The sequence below is a fragment of the Miscanthus floridulus genome, chromosome 14 (genome assembly GCF_019320115.1).
Source record: "Miscanthus floridulus cultivar M001 chromosome 14, ASM1932011v1, whole genome shotgun sequence".
In the NCBI taxonomy this organism is placed as follows: Eukaryota; Viridiplantae; Streptophyta; class Magnoliopsida; order Poales; family Poaceae; genus Miscanthus; species Miscanthus floridulus.
In genome coordinates this window covers 8,442,002-8,456,027 of record NC_089593.1, presented here as the reverse complement: position 1 = coordinate 8,456,027, position 14,026 = coordinate 8,442,002, and the positions used below count along the sequence as shown (strand labels likewise).

General features: G+C 49.0%; 1 pseudogene; it reads right to left on the bottom strand.

The window, feature by feature from the left end:
* Window positions 1-7,136: 7,136 nt before the first annotated feature.
* Window positions 7,137-12,728, bottom strand: LOC136502972 (tryptamine hydroxycinnamoyltransferase 1-like; annotated as a pseudogene).
* Between the last annotated feature and the right edge of the window lie 1,298 nt (window positions 12,729-14,026).

The following is a 14,026-nucleotide window of genomic DNA, read 5'->3' as shown; positions in this document are numbered from 1 at the left end:
GCTGCACTTGTGACATGTGAGTATACTGAAGCGGCTTTAATTTGTGAATATGCAGCTAGACAATGAAAGTCTGTCTATCTATATATCTGTCTACCGATCTCTCTCTCTCTCTCTCTCTCTCTCTCTCTCTACTGAACAACCTGCATGTTCCAATGCACACTTGACACTTGCAAACCGGCCGGTCAGTTTTGGAGCGAGTGGGCGCGGTTCATCTCGATGGATCAGTGGTGCTGTGCTCGGTGGTGAACATGATGCTCGATGGCGGCATGTGCACGTGCAGTAGGCCTCGCGCTCATGGTCGGCGGCACCATGGACGGTCTACTAGCTAGCTCTCGAGAGTGAATGACTTGTGAGTATAGTTTAGCGGCTTTAATTTGTGATCGATCGATCGACTTGCATTGTGAGAGTGCAACAGTTAGCTGGAGACGATGGAGACGGTGGTGGTGCCAGCAGCAGTTGTATGCAGCATTGCAGCTAGGGAACGATAGTCCGTCTGTTTATCTATCTATCTATCTATCTATCTATCTATCTATGATAATGATATGATAAGGACGTCCGTCCCGTGACCGTGTCCTTACACGTCCCCGAAAAAAGAAAAAACATCCCCGTCCGTGCTAGCTGCTGCTCAAGCCCCATCCCGCTCGTGACGCTGCTGCTGTCTTTACCCATCACTCGCTCAAGCCCCATCCCACACGCAACGCTTAGCTCCCTCCATCCCGCGCCGTGCTCTATCTTGCGCTGTGCCACGCGCCCCATCTCCTCCCTCACCCCCACCCCCACCCCACCACACAGGCACGACTTCATCCCCACGCCGTCGCTGGCGTTCCAGTCGGCTCCGATGGGTTCGTGCTGTAGGTGGTGGCGAGGGTGCTGCAACAGCGCACGGCGTGTGGGGGCGGCCTAGGAGATGGCGCTCCTCCATTAGTACAGAAACAAGCTGTACTCCCGGTTGGAAAACCCTGTGACAGAACCACCCAATTTATACAAGATCAAGTACGGTTGTCCCCGCTAACACGTTGACACACCCATACTTTCACTCATATAAACCCGGTAGTCCGCCGAGTGTCCCGAAAGACCTCGGTAAATCCACATCACAACCAAGATCGCGTGATTAAGCAAATACACATCACATACATCGGGTTGTAGCAGAATTAATATTACAAAGGGGTTAACAAATAATAGTACAAGTTTGGGTTTCAAAACCGCTTAGTGAAAACAACATAACTTTCAAATGATTACATTAATATAAGTTCCAAATATATTGCTAGCATAGTGACATCATCCGACAAAAGCATATAGATGAGAAGTAAGTATAGAATCACCGAGCCCACCGGCGGTTAGCCACCATCATCAACAGGTCAAGAACATCACCTGCAACAAGGTGGGATAAACCCTGAGTACTCGAATATACTCAGCCAGACTTACCCGTCGTAAACCAGAAATAAAGTGACACCAAGGATCATGCAAGGCTTTCTTTAGTGGGCTAGCTGACTCGTTCGCGAAAAGCATATGTTATCATGAATAAACCATTTTTAAATACTTTGCATCATCTTTATTATAACCTATCCATCTAGGTAAGCACCTATACTATAGCAATCACTTGATTAACCAATAACATCCAGTTACCAATTTAGATTTAGCATATCCCGTAACATCCAGATAACCATCATTGTTTCATAATAATTACTACGATGCAGTAACTCGAGTCAAGTGCTCACTATCCAGGAGCGATGGCGATTCGAATCGATTCCTAACCAGCTGGTGATTTATTCCTTACACAAACCTCACTCACCCGCTAAAGTGAGATATTGATCACCGAGTCAATTTTCCAGGAATCTCGAGTTTGCCAGGAACCACATGTACCCGGGGGCCGACCGACTGCACTTTGGTCTTATCATCTCGCCCCCGTGTCCTACCACACCTGCTCTGGCACAGTGCGTTGCGGGCAATCTACTCGGCCCAAAAAATCTCCCAGCTTCGCGGTCGGAAGGTACTTTATCCGGCCAGCTAAATGTAAGGCATGCGTTCAACATGACTCGAGGCCCAATAACGGTCGGTCCTTAATCGACACAGACGGAAACTAACAGCACCCCAGAACCCTGTCTGGTTGTCTCCAACTTTTTCCGTCTGGTCTCCAATTATCCATCACACATGGTTAATTCCAGGATATCATTCTTTCCATAGCTAAATTCTTCCAGTAACCACCTATAAATGTAGGTGATCGGATATCACCGATCGCTACCGGTCTAAGCAAGGCTAAGCAGTTATTCAATCCTGACCTAACAGGGTAAAAAGGTAATAAGGTAGGCAAGGATAGTAATAAATGCATCAACGGTTTCAATCAACTCCTACAACTTAATGCAACAATATATAACTCATATATAGAAAGAATTGCTTTTATAAATTAGGAGACTTATAATGCTCCGGGGCTTACCTGGGATCCGACACAAGTCAGTTCAGTTAACTTGCACCATCCTGGTGACATCTCAGATCCTAGCACTTGCTTAGTCCTTCTATCTTCGGGATAGATCCTCCATACACCGTCTTCGGGTTTGGCTCCAACATCTCATCCTTCACGTGGTGCATCTAGCGTACCTAGATGAGATGCAAGATGCATATGTATGAATGTGATGAATGGTAACACAAGATGCATCACATAAGCATTCAAGACAAACCGGGTATTCACGGCAATCATAGAGTCAAGGCTGCAAACAGCAGCAGCTAATTTTACTCATAACAGGAGTTGTACTAATCCAAAAGACATGCAACAAGACAATATGGAAAGCTTATGAAATTTTCTACAATTCATCTTTAATCATCTTAGCATGATTCTCAAGCTAACTAAGTCAAATATACCCATTTACAGAAACTGGTCCACAATTGACAGAAAGCAGCCATTTCTGAAACCCAACTTTAAACAGGCATAACTCACAAACTACTTGGCCAAATGACACCAAATTTTAACAGAAGCTAGATACATGAATTATATACAACTTTGTTATTCTCATATTAAGATGATTTTATAGTTAGAAGGGTCAACTAATCCAATAATTACAGCTCTGTCCAAAACATAGACAGAAACTAACATGCCACTTTAAACAGCTATAAATGGAGTTATACATGTCCCATAAATGTGATTCTAGACTTTTTAGAAAGCTTAGAAAATTCTAAACAACTTTGTTGTAAACACCTAAAGCTAATTATACTATTAAGAAGGCCCCACAACACCAACAATGAAACCCTGTCTGGGTTTGGGCAGAAACAGACACAGAGATTTAAGCAAGTGTAACTCAAGATCTACTTAACCAAAAATCATGATATTTAACTTTTTGGAAAGCTTAATAAAAGTACTACAACTCATGTATTTTCACCAAGTCATGATTCATAACTTAACTGAGCCAATTAATTCAAACATGCAGAACTGTTCAGAGTAGAAGCAAAACAATACAGGGCATTTGTTATTTTTATAACTCTTAAACTATAAATCCTAAACTCCTGAAATTTTTACCAGACAACAACAATCACCTTAGTAGCACTCCACAAAATTTTTATATTTATTTGAGCATAAAAACTGTAGTTATGAAAAACACAAGACATGGCAAGTAACAGGAACCTAGCTGCATAGATCTATTTTTACAGCAAAATATTTAAACTAAAACATGCCACATTATAGATCTACTGCATAGAAAACTTCACAAGGATTCCAAAAAGTCCTCATTTTCTATTTTACGATTTTTGTATGAATTACTATGAATTTTTAAAGTGGACCATTCAAATCTGAAAAAATCAAAGAAAAAGGGATCTAAATCTTGCATCGAGGACCCTGAAGTTTCCACAAATAAAACCCGAACGAACGGATCCTTTACTGCACTATTCATCAGAGTCACTATCTATTCACTTAACCCCCTCCCTTTTACCCTATTGTCGCACGAGGTCCTTCTTCTTCCTCTAGAGCAGAGCACGTCGGGCTCCAGCCCGTGCCGACGGCGGTGGAGGACGTCTGCGGCAAGGGAGAGGCGCTGTGGTAGGGCGCACCTGTAGAAGGTCTTAGCGTGGCCGGCGACGGCCCATGGCCTCCTGGCCACGTGCGCGGGCGGCCTAGCGGTGGCCGCGCCGGCAGTAGCGACGAGCCAGCGGCGAACGGCGGTGGAGAAGGGTTGCGCAGTTGGGGAGTCGGTCGCGGAGCCGTAGGCGTACTCGGTGGTGGCGCTAGAGGGCAGCAGGAGAAGGAGCAGCGGCGACAATGGAGTTCGTCCACGACGGCCATGGCTGCCGTGCGCTGGCACGCGCGTAGGCGCGCGGTTGGACCGAGAGAGGCGATGGGGAGCCAGAGGGAGTGAGCGGGAGTGGAAGGGGGAGCCTCAGGCGCTCAGTTATGGCGGAACAGGGACGCAGGGGCGAGGATGCACGCGGCAGCAAGGCTCGGCAATGGAGGGGCGCGCTCTGGTGCATGGCCGACACGAAGTCATTTCATCGAGTACGTGGCGTGCGTTGCTGTGCCCGACTTGGAGTCCGTTTTCGGCATATTCGGTGCAGATTCAGACCTTGGCGCCTATAGAAAAGTTGCTGTCCTCAGAATGCTCTTCGACTTTGATTAAGGGTGCTCGGCCATTAGGCTGTTGGATTAGCATATAATTAGTACTAAACTTGATAGTGTCGGTGATTTGACAGCGACAAGCAAACATCCAAAATTGATGGTCGAAATGAAATGCAACTGGTGCCATCTTCTTGTATGTTCTTCCCCATCATGTAAGCTCCAACTTTTACATTTGGATCAACTGAAGTTGCTTAGCAAAATTTGGAGAACGCGGAATGTCATCGTCGAGGCCCAAGATTTCAGACTTAGGTCTACAAACAGCGGCAGTTTCGATCTTGTAACCTCTGTTTGCATCATCTACAAACTAAACTAGGGCGTACTCCAAAAACAAACTATGTTGTACTCAAAACAAAGAACAACTTTTATTAAAGGATCAAGGTCTGGATCAGCTCGGTTTGCAAGATATAAAGCTCCAAAGTAGGGTACCCGCAGTCCAACCTCAGTTAGGACTTAGCCAAATTCCTGGGCTCCAAAACAGCACTGTATTGAATCTTGTGACTTCCATTTGACTAGGTTAGAGGCCAAAATAACTCTTGACCTTTAAACAAAGTTTGTTTTACATGATATGGACTACAACTTTCATTTAAGGTCCAACCTCAAAACTGGTATAGAACCTACTGTTCTACTTTGACCAAAGTAGGATCACGATGAGGCTTAAATTATCCTTTTTGATCCATTGGAGCATTTTCTTGACCTTTGCCCAACATGAACGTTTCATGACTTTTGTTGTAGAGTTCATCTAGAGTCATTTTGGCAAGGTTGCAAGGTTTGGTTGACATCTCACGTTCTCATTCACTTAATAGTGCAATTCAAGCACTTCGCAAAGTCATTCCAATAAGGATATAACTTATCATTTCATGTGACTTTTTGATTCCAAACTTCATGAAACTTTTCGAGTGTCTAATATAGATGGGTATTGATGTGAGACACATGAAGATATCCCAATCACACCACCCAAGCATATATCTTGAAAAGGGGTCTATAGGCGAGCAAAAGGTGCAATATCCAAATTTAGGTTGGGGCTCGTTTCTATAGGTTTGACCTTGACATCTTCATCATCACTTAATATACCATGTTTTAGCTCAAACCCATTGCTTAACTGGTGGCAAACACCTGGGGTGTTACAAACCCCTTCAGTCCTGGTTTTCTAACCGGGAGCACGAATCCGGGACTAGAGGGCCCCTCCTTTAGTCCCGGTTTCTCGCCCGGGACTAAAGGTCCACCTTTAGTTCGGCCTGGCCACGTGGGCCGGTCCTTTAGTCCCGGTTGGTATTATCAACCGGGACTAAATGTTTTCTTTTTTTTTGTTTCTTCTGGTATTCCTCCTTTAGTTCCTTTGGTTAAATCTGCTATTCCTCTGCTTTCTTCTGGTACTCCCCCTTTAGTCCTTTGGTTAAATCTGCTATTCCTCTCCGCCACCGGAGAGTGTGAATGCTGTGCATGGCCGGCCATGCCGGTCAGCTAGCTCTCCACTCTGCTGTCGGAGAAGCATGAAAACCTGGAGTGGAAGAAGAAAGCAGAGGAATAGCAGATTTAATCAAAGAGGAAGGCCTGGGACGGCTTGAAGACGGGTGGAACCCACATCCCAATAGGTGGGAGTGCGGGAAACTCTAGCGAGCCAAAGCGAGTCGTATCGCTCGAGCCCGCCATGGCGAAGGTGGCGGAAAAGTGGGCCATCCGATGATAAAAAAGTGTGAACGTACAACGTCTTCCCCACGGACGACACCAACTGTTGGTGCAGAAAGTGACCAACACGTAAATATTTATAGTTTTGCTGTACGTTATGATTAGAGGTGGCCTAGCGCTCAATGACACATGGTTTATACTAGTTCAGGCAACGTGCCCTACGTCCAGTTTGGGTCGGTCGGTGACTTTATTCCTGAGCCCAAGTGCTCGAAGTTTGCTGTAGAGTTACAAACGGAAGAGAGAAAGATGGGGGTACAAGAGGTCCGGTCGGACTCTGGTCTAAAGGGATGAGAGTGACGGGAGCTCCGCTATGTGCTAAGTGTTCGAGCGTGTGCCCTGTGTAGCTTTAGAGTGTCTAAAGCTACAGAGGGTAAATCAATGTAAGTGAACTGAGAGATCTCTTCTGTTGGGAGAGAGCGCATCCTCTTTTATAGATGAAGGGAATGGCCATACAAGAGAGAGAGGGAGAGAGTACGTATGCTACTAAGTCTTGTTGCCCACGTCGTCGGGTACAAGATGATGGTAGGCGCCCATAACCCTGTTGTTGTCAGACGCATGTGGGAGGTTTTACCGTATTCATCATGTATGGTAGATGACGGTGCCCACAACACTGTTGATGTCCAGAGGCATATCGGGGGAGCCTTACCGTGTTTGTCTGGTATGGGAGTTGATGGTGCCCACAACACTATAGGGCAAATGTCGGCGCCCACAACACTGCTTGGGTTCTGGCATGCCCTGGAAGGTTGCAGGGCACCCTCCTGACATGTCCTATCGGTTACTGTCCTGTAGGTGTGCAGGGTATGGTCCTTGGTATCGTGGTCGTGTCCCCTGCCTTACTTGCTCCGTTCATTTCCTAATCCTCACTGAGGGGTGTCCCCGGTCGGTTGGTTCCAGTCACGAACTCGCTCGGGAGGTGCAGCAGCACGTTGGCGATCTCTGAAGGGTCCACGTAGTGCGGCGCCGGCCTGTTGGCGGTGGCGTCCTCAGGGCGCAGGAACTCGGTGCCGCGGTGCTCGAACTCGCACCGCGGCGGGTGGCGCGGCACGATGGTGCCCGGGCCGTACGGCGCCGGTGATAGCAGACCACCGTCATCGAGTGGTGGCTTAGCGCCATTGTTCTTGGCACTAGCGCAGACAGCGTCGGCCCACACATGGAAGAAGGTGGACTTGGAGTAGCCATCGGCGGCCTGGTGGTGCGCGGACGAAGCGGTGACGAGGCTCCTGCACGCGAAGCGGTTGATCTAGAGCATGGGTAGGTGCGGCGGCAGCGGCGCGGCGCCATCGCCGCCACCACCGACCGGCACGTGCAGGCTCGCGAGCTCTGGCGCGGGCATGAGCGGGAGGTGGTCCGAGAGCGCGGACGGCACCGTGGCCTCGACCACGAGCGGGCCTGTGCCGCCCCTCCCCGCGACGAAGAACGGGCGACGGCGTGGCTCGTCGTCGACATGGCGGGCAGTGAGGAGCGGGAAGCGCGGGAGCATGGCGGCTAGCGCGTCGAGGAGAGCCACGTTAGTGGGGTTGGGCACGGCGTAGGCGTACAGCATGGTGACGTGGTAGGTGGACGCGACGAGGTCAAACACCATGAGCGGCACCTCCGTCGATGGCTCCGACGGCGGCGCGGGTATCACGAAGCTCCGCTGTATAAGGAAATATGCAGCAATGAGATACCCCTCTGGGCTCTCGGTGTTTCATTATATAGAGGTATTGTACAGGGATTACATGAAGCAGTTAGACTACAACAAACCCTAGCTACAATTGTGGGATAATATCACCACGTTTACAATCACCGGAGCATATCAACTCCTAACTGAATATCTCATCATTTAACATCCTCCCGCAATCTCAGCCACCTACAAGGTTGAGATTGAATCTAAATTCTCGTAACTTTGCTGCAGAAATAGGCTTTGTAAAACCATCAGCTACCTGATCACCAGTGTTAATAAATCTGATGTCCAACAGTTTTTGCGCCACCCATTCACGCACAAAGTGAAAATCGATTTCTATATGCTTCGTCCTGGCATGGAAAACTAGATTAGCAGACAAGTACTTAGCACCAATGTTGTCACACCACAACCGAGCCACCAAGGAGTGTGATATACCAAGTTCTATTAACAATCGTTGAATCCACATCATCTCCGCCGTCACATTGGCTAAAGACTTGTACTCGGCTTCAGTACTAGAATGGGACACTATGGGTTGTTTGCGAGCGCTCCATGACACAAGATTTGGCCCAAAGAACACTGCAAATCCCCCCGTTGATCTCCTGTCATCAACACAATTCTTTTCACAGCACTCCAATGCACTATCGTTGGTGAATGAAGGAATTGGCAAACTTTATTTACCGTGAAGGATAAGTCTGGTCTGGTGAGCGTTAAGTACTAAAGAGCACCAACCACACTCCGGTACTTGGTGGAGTCTGCTTCCCCAAGACTGTCACCCTTAGTGAGACTGAGCTTCTTGGCTGTAGAGATAGGGGTGTCAACTGGCTTGCAATTCCACATGTTGGCGCGCTTCACAACATCAGTGGCATACCGCTGTTGAGACATGACCAGGCCATCACTGCTTCTCTTCACCTTGATGCCAAGAAAGTAGTGGAGATCACCAAGATCCTTGAGTGCAAACTCAGCCTCAAGATCTGTGAGCAACGCCTTGGTTGCTGCCAAAGATGAACTCGCCACAATGATATCGTCAACGTACACCAGCACAAACATAGTAACTGTCCCTTTGTGATAAAAGAACAGAGATGTGTCCCCCTTGGACGGTGTGAACCCCAGCTGAACCAGCTTGCCGCAAAGTCATGCATACCAAGCACGTGGAGCCTGTTTGAGACCATAAAGAGCCTTATCCAGTTTGCAAACATAGGTTGGATGTTTCTCATCTTCGTATCCTAGAGGCTGACGCATATAGACCTCTTCCTCAAGAACACCATGAAGAAAGGCATTCTGTACATCTAGCTGGCGCAAAGACCAACCCTTTGAGACTGCCACTGACAAGACAAGGCGGATGGTTGTAGCCTTAACAACTGGACTAAAGGTATCCTCATAATCAATCCCATAACGCTGCTTGTAACCCTTCGCAACAAGACGTGCCTTGTACCGATCGATTGTGCCATCAGCTTTCCGTTTGACTTTGTATACCCACTTGCTCCCTATGATATTCTTGTCTCTCGGTGCAGGAACCAGATGCCAGGTTCGATTGTTCATCAAGGCAGTGTACTCCTTGTTCATGGCCGAAGCCCAGCGATCATCTTGCAAAGCGGCTTTAACATTGGCTGGTTCGGCTGCATCGACAGAGCTGTGAAGACCCCAGTGCACTGTGCCATCAGTGTATTGCTTGGGCTTGGTGACACCATGTTGTAACCGTGTGCCATGATGATGTGGAGGTGGAGCAGCCGTAGCTGGCATAGACGAGGCTGAAGGAGCAGTAGCTGTAGGGGATCCAGAAGAAAGATCTCCTAACATCGATGAAGACACGGGCGGCGAGGTGGCACCGAGACCGGGATCAAGATTGGGACCCGGTGTGCCAGTAGATGGTTCGGGAGCCATGGGCACAGTAGAGGCAGCAGGACCAGACCTAGACGTGACCGACCCGGACGCAACCGGGATTGTATCCGCCTCCGATCCCACGTCAGTCCGAGGAGCAGGCGAATCCACCCCGGAGGGCGTGCCGGCGTTGTCGCGACGCGCCAAATCCATGGAGCACATGAAATAGCGCGCAAATGCCCTTGTTTCTTCACCGTTTTCCACCGGACTTGTTCCTATTGCATCCAGAGAGGAAGAAGAACTTGACACAGCGTTAGTGGGGTCAGAATTAACCAAGCATTGATCATGTACATGAGCATTCCCAAATTCAGGTGATGGGTTCTTAAGTGCATCGGGTAGGAGTTCAAGGTTGGCGCGGAGACGGGCCCCGACGTTAGGATGGAGCTGAGAGAAAGGATATACCGATTCATCAAAGACCACATCACGTGAGACATACACACGACCTATAGAGGGATCGAGGCACTTGAAACCCTTGTGTAAGTTGCTATACCTAAGGAAAACACAACGTATAGAACGAAACTGGAGTTTCTTAGCATTGTAAGGCCTCAAGTTCGGCCATACCGCACATCCAAAGGTTCTAAAGAAGGAGTAGTCCGGAGGAGTGCCAAGGAGACGATCGTGTGGTGTATCATTAGTGATGACTTTAGACGGTAGGCGGTTAATGATGAAAACAGCTGTTAGGAAGGCTTCATCCCAATATTTTAGTGGCATGGATGCGTGTGCAAGAAGGGAGAGACCGACTTCGACTATATGTCGGTGTTTGCATTCAGCGGATCCATTTTGTTGGTGTGCATGTGGGCAAGAAACATGGTGAGCAATGCCTAGGCACTTAAAGAAGGAATTGAGGGACTGGTATTCTCCTCCCCAGTCCGACTACACTGCAAGAATTTTATGATCAAACTGGCGCTCAACCATGTGTTGAAAATCATGGAAGCATGGAAAACTTCAGACTTATAACGCAACAAATAGATCCAGGTGAATTTGCTAAAATCATCAATAAAACTGACATAATAAGAATGCCAACCCACCGAGATTGGTGCTGGTCCCCATACATCAGTGAACACAAGCTCAAAAGGTTTGGATGACACACTATTTGACTTAGGATAGGGTAACTGATGGCTTTTCCCCATCTGACACGCATCACAAATCACACTTTTATTTGAATCACTAGAAAAAGAAAGCTTATGACGACTAAGAATCCTCTGAATGACGGGTGATGAAGCATGACCTAGGCGACTATGCCACAAGGAGGTGGAAGGCTTGAAGGCGCCAAGAACTTGTTTATTCGATGGAGAATGATTTTGTGTATATGGCTTCAATGGATAAAGACCTCCCTCACATCGCCCTTCTAGGAGTGTCTTCCTCGTCACCTGGTCCTTAAGAGAAAAATGGCGTGGGTGAAGTTCAAGAAATGCATTGTTGTCTTTAACAAGATGATGAGCAGAGACAAGATTTTTACTTGCACTTGGAACATGAAGAACATTGTTTAAATGGATATCACGAACTGGGAAACGCAAAGTACTATGACCAATGTGATTAATTGTCATACCTGCCCCATTGGCCGTAAGCACTTGTTCTCCGCCATGGTACTTGTCGCGGAAGGAAAGCTTCTCCAACTCACCGGTTATGTGATCCGTTGCGCCGGAATCAACATACCAGTTGGTGTCTGCCTCATAGGGTGCCGTGCTTGCGGACGAAGCGCTCTTTTGCGGTGGCCCCATGAAGTTGGCATCAAATCGCTTGAAGCAGCGCACCACCGTGTGGCCCTCCTTCCCGCACAGCTGGCAGAAGACACCTTGAAGGAAGTTGCGGCCACCGCCGCCGCCACCACCGTTGCTACGGCCACCGCTGCTGCGACGAAAACCTCCACGGCCACCATCATTGCGGCTGCAAGATTGGTTGGAGTTGGAGTTGGGGTAGTTCCCCCTCCCCCACGACCACCCTTGGCGGCCATATTAGCGGAAGATTGCGACCCGCCGCTGTTAATCTCCTTGCGCTGCTCAAAGGCGATGAGCTGGGCATACAGCTCGTTGACAGAGATCGGTTCCACGTGAGAGGCCATGGCGGTCACGATGGACTCGAAGTCCTCGCCAAGGCTGGTGAGGATGAAGGAGACAAGTTCCTCGTCCTCCAGCTTGCGGCCCGCCGAAGCCATGTCGTTGGCGAGGCCTTTCATCTTCACAAAGAACTCGGCCACGGACGATGTTCCCTTGGATGCCGTGGTCAGGGCCATGCGTGTGGACATGACGTGCGCCCTCGACTGCGAAGCATGAAGATCTTGAATCGCGGCCCAAAGTTCCGCCACTGTGGTCGCCGTCGCGACCTGGCCGAAAACCTCCCTGGAGAGGGAGTTGAACAGGTAGCTAAGGACGATCTGGTCCTCAGCCACCCACTTTTCATACGCCGGATTGGGCTGAGGGTCCACCATCTTGCCATCCGCAGGAGATGCAGATGCATCGGTGAGGAACGGAGATGGGGGCGCAGCCGTGCTCTGGATGTAACCAGCGAGGCGAGCACCCTTGAGCGCAGATGACACGGTGGCATGCCACATGTTGTAGTTCCCGCGGGTGAGCTTCTCCGAGACGACGGGGAGAAGGCCAAAAGCAAGCGGTGCAATGGAGGAGGAGGCCGCCATTGGAAGGAGGTGATACAGATCGGATCGATGTCCATTAGGAACAGAAGGCGTCTGATACCATATAAGGAAATATGCAGCAATGAGATACCCCTCAGGGCTCTCGGTGTTTCATTATATAGAGGTATTGTACAGGGATTACATGAAGCAGTTAGACTACAACAAACCCTAGCTACAATTGTGGGATAATATCACCACGTTTACAATCACCGGAGCATATCAACTCCTAACTGAATATCTCATCATTTAACACGCTGCACCTGCACGTCCATGCTGCACTTGTGACATGTGAGTATACTGAAGCGGCTTTAATTTGTGAATATGTAGCTAGACAATGGCAGTCTGTCTATCTATATATCTGTCAACCGATCGATCTCGACCGATCTCTCTCTCTCTCTCTCTCTCTCTCTACTGAACAACCTGCATATGTTCCAATGCACACATGACACTTGCAAACCGGCCGGTCAGTTTTGGAGCGAGTGGGCGCGGTTCATCTCGATGGATCAGTGGTGCTGTGCTCGGTGGTGAACATGATGCTCGATGGCGGCACGTGCACGTGCAGTAGGCCTCGCGCTCATGGTCGGCTGCACCATGGACGGTCTACTAGCTAGCTCTCGAGAGTGAATGACTTGTGAGTATAGTTTAGCGGCTCTAATTTGTGATCGATCGATCGACTTGCATTGTGAGAGTGCAACAGCTAGCTGGAGACGATGGAGACGGTGGTGGTGCCAGCAGCAGTTGTATGCAGCATTGCAGCTAGGGAACGTTAGTCCGTCTATGTGTTTATCTATCTATCTATCTATCTATCTATCTATCTATCTATCTATCTATCTATCTATCTATCTATGATAATGATATGATAAGGACATCCGTCCCGTGACCCCGTCCGGACACGTCCCCAAAAAAAGAAAAAACATCCCCGTCCGCGCTAGCTGCTCCTGCTGCCTTCACCCGTCGCTCACTCAAGCCCCATCCTGCTCGTGACGCTGCTGCTGTCTTCACCCATCACTCGCTCAAGCCCCATCCTGCACGCGACGCTTGGCTCCCCCCATCCTGCACCGTGCTCTATCTTGCGCTGTGCCACGCGACCCATCTCCTCCCTCACCCCACCCCCACCCCACCACACAGGCACGACCGCGTTCGTCCCCACGCCGTCGCTGGCCGTCCAGTCAGCTCCGATGGGTTCATGTGTCGGTGGTGGCGAGGGTGCTGCAACAGCGCACGGTGTGTGGGGCGGCGGCCCTCCTTGGCCTCCTGCCCGGCTAGGCCACCTAGGCCTCCTCCTCCTCCGTCGTTGCCACTTCAATCCCACCAAATAGGCTGTGGCCGTGCGGCGAACACTGTGTTTAAAGTGTTTCAGACGGTTCAAAGTTATGTTTCAAATGTTTCATCTAGATGTTGTGAAAGTAGATCTAAGATGTTGCATCTATTTCGATGACAATATACGCATGTTGTAAGCCTATGTTTCAAGTGTTTCACGTGTTTCAGATATATGTTGCAATGCTTCATCTGGATGTTTCAAAAGTAGATCTTGGTGGTGCATATATTGCAATGGCTATACACGCATGTT